Here is a 19,649-nt window from a genome sequence, read left to right on the forward strand (position 1 = left end):
TGGCTGCTGACATTTTCAAAGCGTCAGAATTAAAGATATCTGGTCATCCGTTAGGCAGAGAATTGTGATTGTAAGACGTAATAAGCAGATTTTAGCAGTCTTATGTCGTTTTGGTTCTGGGCTCTTCGTATTCCGTAGACTAGGTTCTCTTGAATCAAATGGTTCTCTTTGAAATAGTTACAAATGCCGACACAGCGAAGTTGTCGACATTTTGTTCTAGGTTTTACACTTATTTCCTAATGGAGTTTTTGGGCCACTATCGAAAGAAATGGTACAAAGTCTCCGATGAGCAAACCTTACGAAAACGAGAGCTATTTTAGTATTTAGTGCTGATTGAAGTAACCACAAAGTCTACCTGAGCCCAGAGCCACAAAAGAGTTCGTAAAACTTTTGGATTCCATTAGGAATTTTAATAGGTACTTACATATAATTGCGACTTAAGTTGTTGCCATTGAGTCACAGCGCAGCGACGACTAACAGCCACATAGAATGCTTGCTTTATTACAGCGAAAATTCCTTCTCACACTCATCACTTCCGCCCGGTTCGCTTGATTTGCCGGGCCAGTCCTTTGTCTCTGACTATTTGTGTAAATAAATTTCTCATGGCATACCCGAACATTGGTCACCAACTTACGCTCGCCGCTCACCCTTGCACGGCGCGCCACATCACACGCCTACCGCCGACCGGGAATGGATTAACTGCTGGTTATGCGACCAGTCAATTTATTACTCGACTCGCATCTGTGTAATTTGCACTAATTTAATTATAAACATAATGACTGTAGTCGGGCGGAAAAGTCTGTTATCGCTTTTGTTATTATACGAATTGTTGCCGCTAAATACGCGCAGCTAGTTGGACTGGCGGCAGTGATGGCGACAGGGCTTCGAATCGCATTGGCACTGTTGACGCGCTGGTTGTTTGTTGCCATTGTTGTTGTTTTGTATGTGTAATTGTCGTAGCCGAACAATTTGTAAAACATTTTGTTGTTGAGTAAATTTACGAAATTGCGTGCGCATAATTGGCTGCCGTTATGCACATCCCGCACACCGCGCCAACCGTACATCATGCGACACGATACTAGACGGAGTTTCGTGGTCGCATTGCTTAGCCGGCTTTGCGTTTGTGTTGGCGTTAGTTTGCCTGACTGACTCGTTGTGTGCCGCGCAGCAACAAAAGCGGCAGCAATGACGTTGGCAAATTGCGCTACATGAACGTTTTGTCGCAAATAGTTGAGCGCGCATGTCAGTGGTCAGCAGCAATGGAATCAAATCAACGCCTAACTGCCGCTTATGACATTATGCATTTGCGAAATATTTTTGCATTTGCTTTAATTGCAACTACCACACATTGCTGCACGCACTGCCTGTGCTGAGCGCTTGCCACGCGCACGATGCATGAAAAAACTCATTAGCAGCTGAGTGCGCACACAAAATCAGCTTGTTTGCAACGACGTGCCAACGCGCTCGTTGCCGCCTCATTTCGCGCGTTATTTGTTTGCCGCTAAACAAGTGTGACTATTTGCCGCTTGCAGGCGGCACGGCGCGCTAAACTGATTTGCTTACACGACGATTTGTGATTTTTACGATTTGCGTTGCAGAAATGCGAAATGCGCATGCAAGTTGTTGGCGACGGCACATTTGAACATTATTTGCGTGTCTTGCGCGCGCTTGCATGTGCCTTGTTGCCACCGCTTAGTCAACTAACGGCGCACGCAAGCCACAGCAACGCTACCCACCTCACCGCGTTGCATACGATGTTTGTCAGCGTAAACGTAGTTTGCACCGCTGTTTACGCGCGTGCAATTTGTTGCCGCCAATGTGCGCGCAATGGTGCTGATTAGCTGCTGATTGTTGCATGCAACAAATGGTACACGTTTTCTAGCTGTCAAATAATATCTAATCAGCGATATTAGTTTAAATATGTTCAATGTGGCATAAGCATAATGATATAAATCGAATACTGCTGTAAATGCGCTTACGCTGGCGCTACCGAAATGTGGTACAACAGTTCGGGCGCCTGCTGTTGTATGAAAAGCTCAGCGCCATGCCGCGACCTTGACCCGCTTGTATGCACTGCACTGGTGTCATTCATCCTCTTTTGTCATGCCATTCACAGCGACAGAGGCGCTGAGAAGATAAATGGCAAGGACATGAAAGCTGTGAAATGAAGAGGATACGCGAAGATTTATAGCTCTGCGGAACAGATATCATCTAAAGTGCTCATAAAGAGTAGTAGTGGCTCTGAAGGGCATTATTAGAGTGCGCTATTTGGAAAGCATGGAACTAAGTATAGCAATTACTCAATGCGTTGAGTTGCGTTAGTGGAAAAAAGAAACAGTAAAGCTCAGAAAGGAGCTTAGATTTCTTCGCACAAAACGAATACTTAATAACAGAAAGGATGATACCTTTAGTGTCAATCTCAACTGTATATAATATTGTATTTGCCGTTAATAAGTTCTTAATCGTTTGAGGGTTCTACTGGTTCGGCAGCCCTAAATATTTAGTTGAAGTCATTTATAATACATATTGGAATATTTGTTCTATCTTGTCCAGCTCGTTTTGGTTACTTTAATTCAACCGTCTTGTAAATTTAAAATTCTTATATCTCTAAAGCTTCGGCTGATATCTTTCTGTGTTCCAAAATTAAAAAACTCGGTATTTGGGACACGTACTATTGCGATTGTTTTGGAATTCGAAAGCTGAAAGAGCTGCTGATTCTTCCTCCAAAGTAAACGTGGCTTGCGTTATTAGGTTAGGTTATAGAGTTTATCCGCACGCTAAAGAAAGAGCAGGATCCCACATGGCCCGCGGAACCCTGGTGCTTTGTAATACTCAATAACTCCTAGATATGGATGATAGCAGTTCGACCACACAGCCCGCGGGAATCCTGTTTCCTTGTGATACCCAAAAACTCCTAGATATGGATTGGTCTGGCGGTCATAACTGATCGACCAGGTGTCTCGAGCTTTACACACAGCTACCAAAGCCACTAGGTTCGTCGAAGGTGTGTCTACCGCAATATTTCAACGTCAGTCTGCCAAAAGCTAGGAAAGAGCCGAGGAAGTGTCTATAGGGGAGGGCGTGGCATTACCGTCCCCTATACAACTTGGATAAGACGCTTCCGACAAGACATTTAGTCGCACTACGCGTGCTTCTATTGAACAGTGTCTAGTCAGAATAACTACAACTGCGAAATGATGAACTTTGTCAAGAGCAAGTAGTTCAGGAAACTCCTACATTGCACTTTGAACCTATGGATCTCGCAGCCGAAAAAATTCTCCTCATTGACCAGCGCATGCCGAGCTCACGGAAGGTCCACAGATTTAGCGTAAGATATCAACGGAGTACCGATTCGTTCCCATTTTTATAAAACTTGGCTGAGGTACCTTCTCTTGCAAGCTCATCGACTTTGCGCTTTCCGACGATTCTGCTGTGATCAGCCATCCAAGAAACTCGGATAACAAAGTAGCCTGAAACTAGTGATAAGGAGGGCAGAAATATCTTGACTATATTCCGCGCAGTGAAATCGAGCTGAAGTATTGGCACACTGCTTTCTGAGTGCGAGCACACCTCCCAGAAGGAAGCTATCAACTTATTGCTTTCTTATGGCAGCTAGCTCCGCATGAAATGTGCTGCAGCGGTCTGACAACCTATAGCTAAAGTTGATGGAAAGCACCCGACAGTAGACCAGACCGCCCCTCCCACGTTCCTTCTGAGCTTTGATCAATCCGTGAAATACCGCTAGTACGAAGTTTGTTTCAGATTTCCGAAAATCTTTTGTTTTTATTCCTATTTCATTATTCTCTAACAACACCTGTTCTCCACACATGGGTCCATCACCTGTAAAACGCACCAATTTCGAAGCAAAAAGTTGAAATGCATTACATGAGCCTCACCTCCGCACGCAAGCTGCCATGCAACCTATTGTTGTCCCATTAACATTCCACAAATGCCCAAGCGTACGAAGAACTGAACTGGAAATGTTTACACACCGAGTCAGTTATTAAGCCTACTACTGGAATATGCAAGCAATTTCTGTAATTGCTACAGTTAATATCACAACTGAAATCTGTCTGGTTATGCTGTTGCCGTAAATGTCGTGTTCATATGACTTAAAAAGCAGTTAAGAGATTTGCAGATATGTCAACAAGAGTGCCACCATGCCCATACCAATCGCCGATTTGATGCCTGCGACACGCAGTGCGAGAGCAGCTTACCACACAAAAACACTACGACAACAACGGACTAATGATGTTGCTGTTGCTGCTGGCGCTGCTGATGAGGGAGCCGATTAGTGTGCGGTGTGTTTGTGTGAGCGCGCGCGCGGTGGGCGTTTGCTGTTGAATACGTGTAAAGTTGTGAACAATTAAATTCGTATTAATGCGCGCACTTGTAATTTCACCAACAACAACAGCAAATACAAATGGTGGCCCTATGTTTATAGAGACTGCTGCTGCTGCTACTTAGCTGTTTTGTGCTGTGTGGCAGCTTAAGCAATGCGCTGTAATTTGCTAATATGACGCGTCGGTATGTGGCATGCGGCGGCAATTAACCACACGCGGTGGCAACTTGGAAAACCTTAACAAACTATGGCAAATACCTACATACTTATATTAGGTACTTGAGAGGCATACAGCAGACGTGCATAGCTGTCATGACGAGAAAAGTGTTACTGCGCGGCCCTTGACGCCCTTAACTCAACGTCGATTACTTGCTGCCTCAGCCATATGCTTGTGAGCGTCATAATTAGACCTATCCTGTACGCCACGCCGCGCGGCAGTGTGAGAAAAATTCTAGCACAACGCGATTTCCTTTTTGAATAAATGAAAGCAAAAAAATCCAATGCGTTTGCAGCAAATAAAAAAAATGAGTGGTTCGACGGCGTATGAATGAAATTGCCGCGAGACCGCCACAGCCAGCAGCACAAATAAACTGCAATTATAAATAATTCAATTTGTGCGCGCAATACACTTTCTCTCCTTCGGCGACGCGCCATCTCTACGCAGGAATATGCCAGAGTGCGCGCGCGTTGTTGCAGCGCCGCAAACGTCGTTGCTTACGGCTAAGCGCGTGCATGCAAACGTTGGTGCCAAAAGCGCTGACGTGCGTCGCGCGTAATTTCAGCAGCAGCCATAATATAAAGTGTTTTTTGCATTTATTATTTCCATTTTTGCATTTCATGCGCTTCAATGGTTTTTCGCTTAAAGCTGGCGCATCCTTGAAATTGAAGTGTAGCTGCTGCTTTTATTTCTGTTGCTGATGTTGTTGTTGTCGCATGGCGTCGACATAACGACAAATCCACTTAAGGCCACTGTGTGGCATGTTGATCCGCGTCGCTGTTGCCACAGCGAATTCGCAATGCCAACGCTTGCAAGGGCGTTCACAGTGCCAGTGGCATCTTGCAAGGCCGCTGTCACTGCTTTGCTGGCCGCGCCTCACCTTCTCGCTCCACACGCAAGCTGCTATATGTGCATTTCGAAATGTCTTTATATAAATAAATTTATTTGTGTGCTTGTGCGCTGTCATCCATCGTGCAGCGCCTTGCGCCAACATTTCAACATTGAGCGGCCAATTTTATTATGTCTTCAACACTACAATGATGTTTTTATCATAAAACTTTTTTTACATTTTAAATGCGCGTACGCGTAATCCAGTTGCACACACCGTAAGACAGGCGTCAGTCGCCGAAGAGCCGCCGATCTGATGATATCTTCTTTTTAAATGCAACAAACTCAGCAAACGCAATGCGCCGCCACACTTCGAAAGCACACTTCCAAAGCACCATTCGCACATTCGATCACACACTCCCACACTAAATAAGAACTGCCGCGCCGAGCACTGCTGTGAGTGGGTTCAGTCGCGCGCTGTTGTTGTCATTCGTTTTTGTTGACGCGTAGACCTTGACATTTTCCTCCTTGCGCACATTGTTGCTTATTGTTTTTTTTTGGCGTTGTTTTATGCTCTTAAATGCTGCTCTCATTTGCGTCTGACTGTCACATGCAGCGTCGGCACCCATTTAGTCGCTCTTCTAAGCCATTAGAACCATTAAAGTCGTTACAGTTCTGCCATTTTTTTTACTGCTGTCTAATTTGCACAGCTTTAATTTTCGTTGACCTTGGAAAGTTAAAAGGTCACAAAGAGTTTAATGCAGTGCGAGAAGACAAGTCACGACATAGCTTCGTTTGCGCGTCTTGTTATGGTTTGCTGTGAACTTACTGAGATTTGGGTGAGCGTCTTTTTTGCGTTTCCTCAAGTGGAAAAGAAAGTCTAAAATATTTTCGACAGTTGAAGACGCGCTTCAAATTTGATTATATTCATTTGGATTCTCTTTATACGTAGATTGTCTTTTATATTTCGAGACTTGGCAACCCTGGTGTTGCAATCCGTCAACTCACAACTTTTTCCGCAAAGTTTGTCATTTTTGATGTTATATATACTCAGTACGTTTTGCCATACGAGCGCTATTTATGTTGCTTACAGTAAATTAAAATATTCATCTCGGCCAAAAAAATGGAGTTAAAAAATTAAATATTCTCATCGGCCAAAAAATGAAACATTTTCGATCGTATATTTTGAATGACTTATAAACGAAAAATAGTCCAGAGCTCCTAAATTGATGAATTTCAGAGGGTCTAGAGTTTAAAATTGTATACCGACAATAGTTAATGGTTGCAGAAACTTTTGTATATCGTATAACTATTATCATGGGATCTCTAGTGCATTTGTAGATACAAACCCTTTCACTTGTCAAGCTCAAAAACAGTGAGTAATAGCATAAACTTGAGTTCAACTCGTGGAAGGCGCGCTTAAATCTGATTAATCACAGCTGCCATGGCAGCGCAGTAATCATTTTGTCGGTTTACAGGTCACCGAATTGCCCTTGACTCGCCACACGAGCACCATTTCACACATATGTACATAGGTACTTTTCGACATGGCATGCATTTAATTCACGGCTGAACGTCAACGCGCCCGACAATATCCGTTTCGACAGCTGCTTACTGACGCCTCGCCGCAAAGTTTTAATCCTGTTTGAGGCAGACACTTGGCCACTTGTTGCAACACTGTTTTATTTCAAAATCACCGTTTTGCACTCAATCACGTTGGCAACGCGGGCCCATCTGTAGCCGTCTAATCGGATACGCCCTTCTTGCTGTAACGCCCACTACTCCGCCTCTTTAATGCTCTTGCTGCCGCTGCTGTTACTGCTGCGCACAAACCGTGATTAAAAAACGACAAAGCGAAGAGCAAATAAAATGTAATAATCAAAGCAATCACTACAACAGCAATTGGCAACTCCGTTTGTAGCGGGGTATGCGCGGCAGCCGCCATACATATATGTATATATATTGTATGTGCATACGGTAGCTAGTGTAGTAATCAGCCGACTACAACAAGTAATAATGCAATAAAATAGTTAACAGTAGCTGCTGGAGCTGGAACGCGGCAAACGCCAGCAGCCATAAGCAATTTATTGCAAGTTCTTATTCATATAAAAATACTTTTATTGCTTTTGAATTGCTGTACACTGTTTTTTTTTCTGCTTGCCACTTGATTTATGCACAGCTGGCCTGGGGTCAGTTGAATGCTTTTATATTTGCACGCAGTCGCTGATGCGCAAGGCAAGGCAAGGCAGCAAAGCGTGCAAAACTTGGTTACAGTTGGTGGCTGGCACCGGCATGAAAAGTTGGACGGACAACGCGAAATACGGCGGTTCGGTTGCTTCGGCAGCAGGTTAACACCGTTACTTGCGCTCATCACAAACTGGCCTGACCGACGCGTCTGCTGTGCATGCCACACGGCAAACCAGTTGCTGCGCGGCCAACGAGAAAAACGAGCGAACGCCTGCATTCAGCATATATCTGCTTTATGCGTGTCTGCATGCAGCTGCCCGCGCCACCTGATGTTGCGTTGCGTTGTAGCTTTAAGTGCGCGTTAGACGCGACGCAGCAACATTGCTTGTCATACAGCGTGCTGTGTGCATATTGTTTTTATTACACTTGCTTATAACCGCAATATCTGCTTGATAACGTGTCAAACAGTTAAGTGCTGCTATTTTATTAACTCACCGGCATTTATCCACTTCAACTGCGTACGCCACGCGGCACAGAAATGTGTGCGTTGCGTAGGCAACTGCTAAAAAGCTTGTTCGCAAATTTTTCACATTTACTACGCGCATTTAAAGTGTGGCATTTTATGTGACGCATTCACGCGCGCACGCTCAAAGTATCACACGCGTCGCCACCATTAAACACAGAAATTTGTATCTGCTGTTGGCTAGCGCTGCGACAGTTAAAAGCATTTATGTGCTATGTGCATACAAGGCTACATTTCGCCAAAAATCCGACGCAGCAAATTGCGCTCGAGAATTCGTGCACTCCGCGCGGCGCCTCTAATGCTGCGCTGCTCATTTGTACCGATTGCGTATTTTATGTCTTGTAAATGCTCGCGTTAAGAATTGTACCACCAGCGCAAAGTTACGGCCATGCCTGTCCTGCTGCGCCGTGTTATGGCCGCGTTTATCGCAACACGCGTATCTTTGACACTGTGACTGTCATTCGTTTTATGTGCGCGCTGACAGTTGTGGCGGCAAACTCATGCATTCGGCATCTAGCGCGCGAGTTATGGGCATGTGTCGTCATATTGGCTGTCATATTTCGCCTTCACGTCTGATTTATTGGTAATTTAGCGTGCGAGACAAGCGCCAAGTGTGCGACAACTTTGGCGTATTACGAGTTTCGCGTGTATAAGTGTTGTGTTAATGGCTTCTAGGTGAAACTCATCATTTTAATTTTAATATGCTTTGGACCAAAGGGATTTTTATGCAGTAATGGGAATTGCAAGGTTCTACAGCTTTACACTTATATTGTAATTAGAATGCTGTTGACACCTCTAAGATATCTAAGATATTTTTTTTTGGATTTTTGTACGACCCGACCTATAAAAAAGTTGAAATTTAGTGTCTTTTAATTTGGTGAAAAACTCAGTGTGATTCTTTGCTCGCAGGTAGGAACTCAAAATGTTCGAAGAAAATGCGATTATGTGACTAATCTTTCGACTTTTTCCTAAAGCATACAGTACGTCTCAAGTGTAGACGATTTTTCTAGTGTATTTGAATTAGCGAGAAATAATAATCGTAAACGAATTAGAATGCTTATGGGGGCCTGCTATACATTTTTCGATTCATTATATTATACTTTCTAACCACAAAATAATTTTTACTAAGTAAATATAGTACATACTTACATATATAGTATAAGTACTCATGACATTATGCGAAAAAAATTCGCACATAAGTCACTGGCGGCACATTTCGTGCGCCAAAGCTAGAAGTTAGTATGAATTGTCAAGGCTGAAAGCTTATCGCGAAATTCCTAGAAAACTTCAACAAAAGCTAAATAAATGTTATTGTGCTCAAAGCAACACACACACATAAACACAAGTATGTGATTTATAAACAAATGCTTTTAGGCATTTCATCTATATACTCACATGTATATACACTTATATGTTTGTGTATTTGTCTCCGTATATACGTATGTGCTACTGAGCGGCTGTGTAATTCTTCAGCGAACTATTAAAATTTATCAATAAAACGGAAATGCCAAGATGCAGTGCATTCGTGCGGCTCGTTCTAAGAAATAATATTGCGGTGGCGTACCCCACCCCCCTTCGTATGTATGTATGTATGTGTATGTGCAATTAGTAGCCGTATGCAAATTGTGCTTTTCGCTTGCAATTCACTCGAGCAGCAGTGCGCATTTAGATTTCAATTGTAACGTTACGCGACGCGGCGCAACAAAGTGGGAGACGAATGCCTTGTGCGGCTGCTAAAAGTCAACAATAAATTTTAATTAAATTTCAAAGTTGTTTAAAGTGCACGAAAAGGTAAACAATAATGACAAAACCAAAACGATAATATTTGTATAATTTAAAAACATATAGGAAACTAAATCAATATTATGCAAAAAAAAATTAATTAAAAATATAAAAAAATTAAATTAAATTAAATTAAATTTAAAAAATTAAAAATAATATATAAAAATTAAAACAAATTAAAAAAATTTAAAAAAATATATAGAAAAGAAAAAATAATTATTTAAAAAAAAAAAATATTTTTCATTTTTTTTATAAAAAAATATTGTTTTTCATATTTTTTATATTTTTCATTTTTTTTTTACAAAAAAATATTGTTTTTCTGTACTTAATTTATTTTATTTTTTTCATAAAACCTCTTTGTTTTTAAACAAAAACTAAGTAAACTAAAAATGTAATAAAATTGATTTAAATTTTAAAAATTAAGAAGTTAAAAATAATATATAAACTTTAAAATAAATTAGATAAAATGAAAAAAATATAGAAATAACATTTTTCAATTGTGTTTTGTATAAAAAATATTGTTTTTCTGTACTTCAATTTTTTTATTTAATTTTATTTATTTTCCATAAAAAATTTGTGTGTTTTTAAACAAATTCTTATTTAGTTTTATTTTAATTTTTTTTTAATAAATAATTGCCTAATAATTAATAATTAAAAAGAATTATCTATTTTAATATTTAGATAAAAAATATATTAAAAAAAAATATTAAAATTAAATAATAATAATAATAATAATATTTTTTTTTTTAAATTTTTTGGAAAAGAAAATTGAATAAAAATATAAATTACAATTAAAAAAAATACTATTTTTGTTGCTAAATTTTTTTAACTTAATTTAACTTCTTCCATGCAATATTTTTAGTTCTTAAAATTTTTTAAATATTTTTTAAACTTATTTTATATAGGTAATTGTTTAATATTTAAATAAAAATTATTTTTTTAAACAATTAAAACCAATAATAAAATAAAAATTGTAAAATTGTTAAAAAAAATATATAATGTTTTTGTTTAAATAATTAAAAGTAATAATAAAATATTTTTATAATATATTTTTATAATTTCAAAAATAAAATTAAATGAAAATATAAATTTCTATTAAAAAATATAAATCACAATTTAAAAAACTATTTTTTTTTTAATTTTTGTATTTAATTTAATTTTTTTCTATAAATAATATATTTAGTTCTAAAAAATATTTTTTGTTCATAAATTTTTTTTGTTTTTTTAAATTAGAAACAATAATAAATTAGGATTTTTTAAATTAATTATAAAATATAAATCACAATTTAAAAAACTATTTTTTTTTTAATTTTTGTATTTAATTTAATTTTTTTCTATAAATAATATATTTAGTTCTAAAAAATATTTTTTGTTCATAAATTTTTTTTAAATTTATTTTATATACATATGTAGGTATGTAGTTATCCAATATTTGGTTAAAAAATATTGCTTTTTGTTTTTTTTAAATTAGAAACAATAATAAATTAGGATTTTTTAAATTAATTAGGAAAAAAAATTAATTAAAATTTTAAAAATTAATGTGAAAAAAAAAATAATTATAATTTTTAAAAATAATTTGAAAAAAAATTAATTATAATTTTTAAAATTAATTAAAAAAAATTAATTAAAATTTTTAAAATTAATTTGAAAAAAAAAATTAATTATACTTTTTAAAATGAGTTGGAAAACAAAACATTATATAAATTATTATTAGTATAATTGACACTGCTTAAAAATTGAAACAAAAATAAATACATATTTTTTACCGAAAGTTTAATTTTGATTAATACTGCAGCATGAAAATGGTTAATAATCCAAAATTCCACTAGAAAGCGCTGTTTGTTTACACTCGAGTCTCGATAAATAAGATTTATAGACACCGCGCCCAAAATAATTTTTATGAGACATTGCATTACAGCAGCGCATAAATTTTTTATTGTGATTGCTATTGTTATTGGGTCTCGTGCAGCAAACGTTTCGCGAAACTATACATGCATAAGTGCAATAAAGTTGTTGTTGATATTTATGGGTGAGCAGCGATAAATCCGCGAAATAGAAAATAAATATTCATACTTCTGTTTGCATATATATAAATGTGTGTATGTATGTATGCACATAGAAAGCGCCAAAATAAAATTTTCCTCTATTGATGTTTTATAGCAACAACAACAAGCTAGCAAATAATAATAAAGAAAACACAAGTGTGCTGAAGCGAAAAGTGCAAATAAATTTCGCAAGAAAATAATCCGGAAAATATTAACAAAATAAGGCAAACAGTGGAAAGATCTATGCTCAAGAAAGAAGCACAGAGAACCACAAAATCAACAGAATAGCAAGTGCTTAAACCAAATGTAAACACAGCAGCGCGGCCGTCAAGTGAAAAGTGCTCCGAATCTTTCAAGTTTTGAAAATTAATGGAATAATTTCGCTTGCTTATTATTGTGTGTGCAAAATACATACTATATGTATGTATATTTGATAATTGCAAAAATAACTGCTGGCTGTGCGCAGAGCGGCAACAACACAAATAACTTTACAACTGGCAGTGTTTAATGAGCTTGTCATTCGCATGTCAATTGCGTGAAATTTGTATTTATTTTTCATTTAGCGAAAATGGCAAAGCTCGAGCGCTACGAAAATTTGCAGTTTTATTTGAAATAAAAAAAAATCACCTTGCCTATTTTCAACGATTTGCTTTCGAAAGCTTCATAAGCCTGCGATTCAGCGTTGAAGTCTTGAAAAAGCATGCTATTTACAACTTATATGACTATAGGTGAGTGGTAAAATGTTTTTTTTTCACCAAAAAAAGTATATTTACGGGGCTAATGATTGTCCCAAAGTAAAAAAAATATATGTATGCAAGGAAGTTATTAATGAAAATTTTGTTTGTGGAGTAATTATTCGGTAAAGTTTCGATGCTAAAAAATAAAATAAAAGTGTTTGTCCCAAAAATCTTTTTGCTGGGTTAATAGTTGTCCCAAAGTAATAAAAAAATTGTGTGGAAGTTGTTAATGAAAATTTAGTTTGAGGAATAATATAATAAATAAAAATGTTTGTCCCAAAAATCTTTTTGTTGGGTTAATAGTTGTCCCAAAGTAATAAAAAAATTGTGTGGAAGTTGTTAATGAAAATTTAGTTTGAGGAATAGTTATTTGGAAAGATTTCTAAGCCAAAAAAAGTAAATAAAAATGTTTGTCCCAAAAATCTTATTGTCAGAATATGAACAAAATAAATAGTTTTTTATACAAAATTTCTTAGCGCCTTAACATTTCTTAAGACAATTTTTGTAAAAAGATCTTTACTTTGTACCAAAAAAGTATATTTACGGGGCTAATGATTGTCCCAAAGTAAAAAAAAAGCAAATGTAAGGAAGTTATTAAAGAAAATTTTGTTTGTGAAATAATAATTTAGAAAGATTGTGTATAAGAAAAATTAAATCAATCCAAAAATGTGTTTGGGATAAACTTTAAAATTTAAAAACTTTGTCCCAAAAATATATTTCACAAAAAGTAACTTCAAATGTCGGAAATATGTTTGCACTACTGAAAATTAAAAATGTTTGCAAGAAATATGATCAAAAATGTTTGTCCCAAAACGTTTTGAAATTTTTGTGCCAAATTTTTTTTCTGGTCACGCATGTGGTACAAAACTTCATCAGTGATTTTTGAAATAGTTTCTGCAAAAATCCGCTATTTGAAAAGTAAAAAGTTTGTCCCAAAACAGAAAATTTTTAGTTGGTCCAGAAACTTTCCGAAATAATTTTTTTTTTTAATTTAATTTTGCGTCGCTTTGGAAAAAATTATTGCTTGCGTTACTTTTCGCTCAAGCAGAACAGAACCAGTTATGGCAAACTCCCACTACCAAATATTTTAGTAAACTTGCAAAAAATGTGAAAACAATTTTGCACTCTACATTAATGAGGTTAAATTCACGCTTGAGGGGCTTTGCCGTGCTTTCTATAATTTTGAATTAAATTTTTTTTTATTTTCTCGTTTTTTTGTGTATTTTGCCTTTTCATTTTCAGAAGCGACAACGTCACATGTTGACCCCACGTGACTTTAAGATAAAGTTTTCAAAAACAGTACAAAAAAGATAGTAAATTGCTTTTATTATTACATTTTTTTGTTTTAAAAGTTATTTTGAGTAATTACGCAAAAATGGGGGACGCACAGTCATACATACATATATGTATACACATGTCGTGTATTACACGAAGCTGTGCGCATAGAACAAGTGACTAAAGTTTGCGTGTTTCGCATAAAAGGAGAATAGTAGAAAATATAAAAACGCCATTTCCGCAATTTTAAAGTTGTTTAATGTATGAAAATAAAAGAAACACGCTCGTAAAGCAACAAAGTGACGCAAAAAATTTGCAAACTCGCACAACAAATTATACACAAAATTCAAATAATACATAAAGTAGAGGTTGAGCGTGGTACATACGAGCCGAGGCCGCGCGTAGGCTTTAGCTAGCGGCAGCGGTATAAATTCTCACGCCACGAATGGTCAAGATGTGAAGCGTGTAGCTGGCTGAGCGCTCTACGCCGGGCCACACAGTGCGAGCCTACAAAGTAAGCTCAAACTACAGGCGCACAATAGCGTATGGCATAGACCCCACTACCTACGTTTGAGCATCGCAATCACACAACTCGGTCGGTCGCGTCAACGGTTACATTTCACTGCGCATGCGTAGCTGACGACCACCACAAAACAATCACACTATATACTATACTTTGTTTGTGTGTATGTGCGTTGAAATGGCACAAGCAAATAACAAGATGTAAAGATAATGGAAATTGTGGCAGGTGAAGAAAATGTAGAGAAATGTAGAGCGTGAAGCTATGCGCTAAGTATGGTGTTGACTTCCTGGGCAGCGCCGACAATGTAAGACGATGATGACTTACGAGTTAATACAGCAGATATGAATTAGCCACTTTTAAATACGATATAAAAAAATATATAAAAAACGCCAAGAGAAACTGAGGTTCGTTGTGCTGTAAGAGAAGTTGGGGGAAAAAATCACGAAGCGAGGCTATAAGTTTTAGACGGAAATAGGCGTTTCGACCGGCTTTTAAGTAGTTCGCTACATATTTCACGATTAAGTTCACCTTACCGCTTTGATATATCGCTATAGAGAGCTCAATATTTTCGCTCACATTAAAATAAAAAAAATGAATTCTTAAACAGCTTATAAAATAATATTTATCTATATGAGGTCTAGCTGCAGCTAGTGTGCTATAAAATCCACTATTTAATTCACTCTAGTGCTCTGATATATTACATTTCTAATCAAACTTCAACTTATTTTTTTATACTTATGATGAACTTTAATGAACCAAGTATATATCATTTTGGTCGACCACTTTTTGCCATTTTTCCGCTAGAGACATCATCACCATCAGTGTAAAACTTTTCTGGTTTCTCGTTCTGCCCCAGTTTTTTCTGAGTCATCAAAGATATATGTGGTCTAGCGTTGTCCTGATGGCAGACGAAGTTCTTTCTGTTGATTAGTTCTGGCCATTTTTTTTATCCACTTTTCATCTCCTGTTACCACTCGCTTCAGAAATGGTTCGATTTCATTTCGTTTCAGCATAGAGTCGCAGATGTTAATTCGGCCCATTAAATTTTTCACAAACAATACATGTGATATCCTTACGAGAGCTCAATACATTCAGTTTTGAAGTCACAAGTCAGTTTTTTCGTCCACATTAAAACATAGAATTCATTCTTAAACCGTTTATCGAAAAATAACTACTCATACGAACCACAAATCAGTTTTTTCGCTCGTTACTCTAATAATTAGTATTGAATTCTTAAACGGCTTATGAAATATTATTTACTTATAAGAGAAGCTTGAGCTAATACGCTAGAAATTATTATCTTTTTATTTGCGAGCAGTATGGGTTCAGCTCGATAATAAATGGTACCAACTAATTCTTTGTCTCTCTTTCTGTAGTCTTCTGACTCCAAACTTAACTATTATTGTTAGGCGATACTATATCTCTTCTTTCAATCACACTCATTGGTGCCCACCACAGTCTTCGAAAATAGAGGTTATTTGCTTACAAGGTCTATTTGATATTATTGCTTTCACGATCTAGGAAAATCGAAGACATTTGACATATAGTCCCTGGATTATTGTTCCCAAGTTCCTTACGAAATAGTTAGAATGGTCTTAGCTAGCAGCTTTTCACAGTATCATTTCTGTTCTAACGAGACTTTTAAGTGTGATCCTCTCGTTCTTTTCATATTTAAGGCTTTCAGCAAGACCGATTTATTTTGGCGAAAATTTGTCCAAACTTTTTGATCTCTCTGAAAATTTAATATTTAATGTAATTATTTGTGTTATGACTTCCATAAAATCTCTAGCAACAACGAAAGTAACAGAAAAAGCGAGCAATTTGCTTTGAACTCGTTGACTTCTCAATACATTTGCATATAAACACAGTAAAACGCTTTGCGTACTCGCCATCAAACTCGGCCGTTCGTTGCTCAAAAGACTCCAGACTAGCTGGATTCCATAAATACATACTTTTATATATGTACTCGTATATTCCAACGACCTGCTGTGCAATTAGCACAAAAATTCACTCGCACATAACAAAGCAACAGTATTCACGTTCTCAAAACAACAACAGCCACCATTATAAAATAGAAAAAAAATCATATATTTGTTTCTGCTAGGTAAGAAGAGTCAAAGGCTAAGATGTAAAGAATCTACAAGAGGTATTTACAAGAAAAGTCGCGCAATTTGCTAAAAAGAAGCCATTGCTACAAGTACATTTGCTGTTTTACAGTTACACGAATAACGTGCCTCAGCAACGGACACTCAAGCGAAAAAGAAAATTATGTGGCGAAGAACATTAACTACGCAGAAAGATGGTTTTGTGGAAGAACTTGAATAGTAATCAAAAATTGTAGTTAGAAGTACATAATGTAATAGGTTAGGGCGCATATTTAGCAGTAGTAGTGTAATGTTAAAGTACGTGGATCGTTCTACATAAAGGTATCGGACGTCATGTGATACCTAGTCAACTCGACTAAAAGATTTTATGTAATCCCGAATGGCTTAAGGTGATTTTTCTGGCAACTGGTTGCGATAGATCCCTATATCCTCGAGAAAAACGACAGCGTTGGATCGCATTGATATGATCTGAGCGACTTACTAGACGCCACCCAGGTCTATATATGAAAGGCAGACACTGAGTGATCAATACTTGAGTCATTTTAACTTTAAATGAAATTTGATTGATGTGATCTGATTGTCGGTGGTAATTTTTGTGATAGATGTTTTAATATAAGAAAATCATTTACCACTCAATTTGATCCAAGAGACAGTGGTCTCAACGGCAGCCGGTGATATTTAAGAAGGGTAGACACCGAGCTGGGACATAAGTAAGTGACGTGACCTGAGAACCTCGGTGTGTACTTGCAGAAACTAGCTGTAGATATCGCGATTAAGCGTCGTGTAACTAACTTGAATCGGTGTGTCGTGAAGGTAAAACCTCGAGCTGATCTTGCAGGCACAATAGACGATTTTTAGAGCTATTGAGTCTGAGTTTAATCATAAATTTATACGACGTGAGCTGAGCTTCCCTAAATGAAGCGAACAGGCTACGTGTGTCTACGTGCGCCGAGTTGATCTTCCAGGCGCTATATAGCAGAGCACATGCTTTACAGCTTTCGCGCCTGACCTTGTTTTAGAGAAATCTGCCTTAAACCGGTTCTCTTGCGGGTTTCATAACAGCTTTTCACATTTTCTTCGCAATCTTCGCAGTTTTACGAACATTTTGTTCTGTCTGTGCTGTTCACTGTTATGCTCACAATGCCCGGCTAATTGCAGTCAATGCAAATCTTGTTGCACTGCGCGACACACAAACGAAACTTGTAGAATGGCATGCCCGCTGTGGTTGTTGTTGTTGTTGCTTTTGCAAACTGCTAGAAGCATTGATGTTTAGCAAACGATTGCGATTACAGTGTGTTGTTGTGCTGAAGTTTTGTGTTGCTTTTTTACTTATTTTATTTGTTGTTGTTGTTATGTGCTTTATTTTTTCTTCTTGTTGTTGTTTTTTATTTATTTATTTTCTTTGTCGTTGTGCTTTTTATTTACATTTTGCTGTTGTTGTGTTTTTTGTTTGTTGTTGTTGTTGTATTCGTCATGCCTTAATAATACAGTTGAGACACTGCAAACACTGTTTGTTGCTATTATTGCATTGTTTGTTGCTGCTGATGTCAAAGCCACACCTTAAAGTTTGTTTGCGCGAGTCGCAAAGAAATACAGAACGCGGCGCGCAATTACGCCTGAACTACGCGCTGTGTTCGTATTTTTTAGAAAATTACTTTGTTTTTTTGTTTTACTTTTCCTTTTGTGACAATAATTTCGTAAACAAAAGACCGCAAACACGCTTTAGCCGCAGCGCTTTTTCAGCGCTCAGCGTTGCATTTCGCCGCAAGCAATATAAAACAATTTAATTGAAATACACAAATTTCGTTATTTTTTTTTTTACAAAAAATACGAAAAAATTTGTTGCACACAAGCGTCTGCTGCCTGCGCGCGCTTAACTCATGTGTCACTCGGCACTTTTAAGCGCGTAACTGCATGCTGCATGTTAATTTGGTGCATGTGGCAGCAGCAGCATTCCACAACACAGCAAAGCGGAATGCGCGCAACAAGCTACACACGAGCGACAACAACAATAGCAAGAACATAGCGAAAAATTTGTTGCAAGCAGCTGTGAAAAAATGCCAAAAACAAAAATTGTTGCAACAAGCACCGCACGCTTTGCATTCGCTCACATAAATAAACATTACGCGTCTGTCGCATGCCCTCTAGCGCTGTTACGGCGCTGCTGCTGGCGATTTGTTGCTATGCGAAATCAATCAATTGTCGCTTGACAGCAACAGCAGCTAGTACTGAGCAAATGTGGCAGCAAGAACAAGCATGTGCTGTGGGAATTGCAACAAAAGTAGAAAATACATGTTGGCTTGCTGCTCAAAGCTCAACAAATTTTGTTCGCTGCTTTCGGTCGCTCTTTGCTGCGCTGCCGCCGCCACATACTTTGCATATTTTGCAAATTTATTTTTATTGCGCACTGATTTTTGCGTCTTTGGTTTACTTCGTCAGCCTTGCTTGATCGTATGCGCGGCAGCAACATGTTGTCGCCGGCGGCGCCTAATTTCTGAAGACTTTTCACCACAATTTTGACAAAATTTTTTGTGTTTGCTATGGAATTGATATAATTTCGTCCTTTTTTTTTTTTTTTTTTTTCGGCGGCGCTACCAGTCTTCAATTTTCGACTGTCAATTAGCTGATTGCTTGTTTTCTTGTGCCGTTAAGGCTTGGTGCATTTGCTTATTCGTTTTGACATTTTTCTTGCCACGCGCATGAATTTGTGGGAATTTTGAATTCAAAAATAGTTTTAGAATGTGTGCACAGTCGGCTGGCGGCGCTGAATACCGTGGCGTATGAGTAACCTGGTGATTTATGAGTCATACAGTTATAAAAAAAGTGCGAATCTATTTATTGTGTCGCTACTTTCTGGTAGAAGCTAAAGTTCCGTTATGCTGTACTAACAGTAAAAAAATTCTAACCTACTACTGCTGTTGTTGTGTCGGCAGAAAATTGCTTGAAGTAATTTATAGGATTGCTTGAATTTCTTGACCGGTTAAAAAACCGGGTTTGTACCGGTTACATATACCTGACTGCCGCGGGGTTTTAGTAACCAATCTTTCGGTTATACGAATTTCTCAACTTGCAAAAAATTAAATTT

At 37.4% G+C, this 19,649-nt stretch overlaps 1 protein-coding gene and 1 long non-coding RNA gene across 2 annotated transcripts in view; both read left to right on the forward strand.

Moving 5' to 3' along the window:
• Positions 1-19,649, forward strand: part of LOC105226124 (titin) — a 180,234-nt gene that overhangs the window by 60,642 nt on the left and 99,943 nt on the right. The gene's annotated exons all lie outside the window — the stretch shown is intronic.
• Positions 1-19,649, forward strand: part of LOC125778191 (uncharacterized) — a 55,782-nt gene that overhangs the window by 27,701 nt on the left and 8,432 nt on the right. Inside the window, exon 2 of the long non-coding RNA XR_007422562.1 lies at positions 12,040-12,652. This is a non-coding gene — a long non-coding RNA (uncharacterized LOC125778191). The remainder of the gene's footprint in view (positions 1-12,039; positions 12,653-19,649) is intronic.

This window comes from Bactrocera dorsalis, chromosome 4 (genome assembly GCF_023373825.1).
Source record: "Bactrocera dorsalis isolate Fly_Bdor chromosome 4, ASM2337382v1, whole genome shotgun sequence".
Taxonomy (NCBI): Eukaryota; Metazoa; Arthropoda; class Insecta; order Diptera; family Tephritidae; genus Bactrocera; species Bactrocera dorsalis.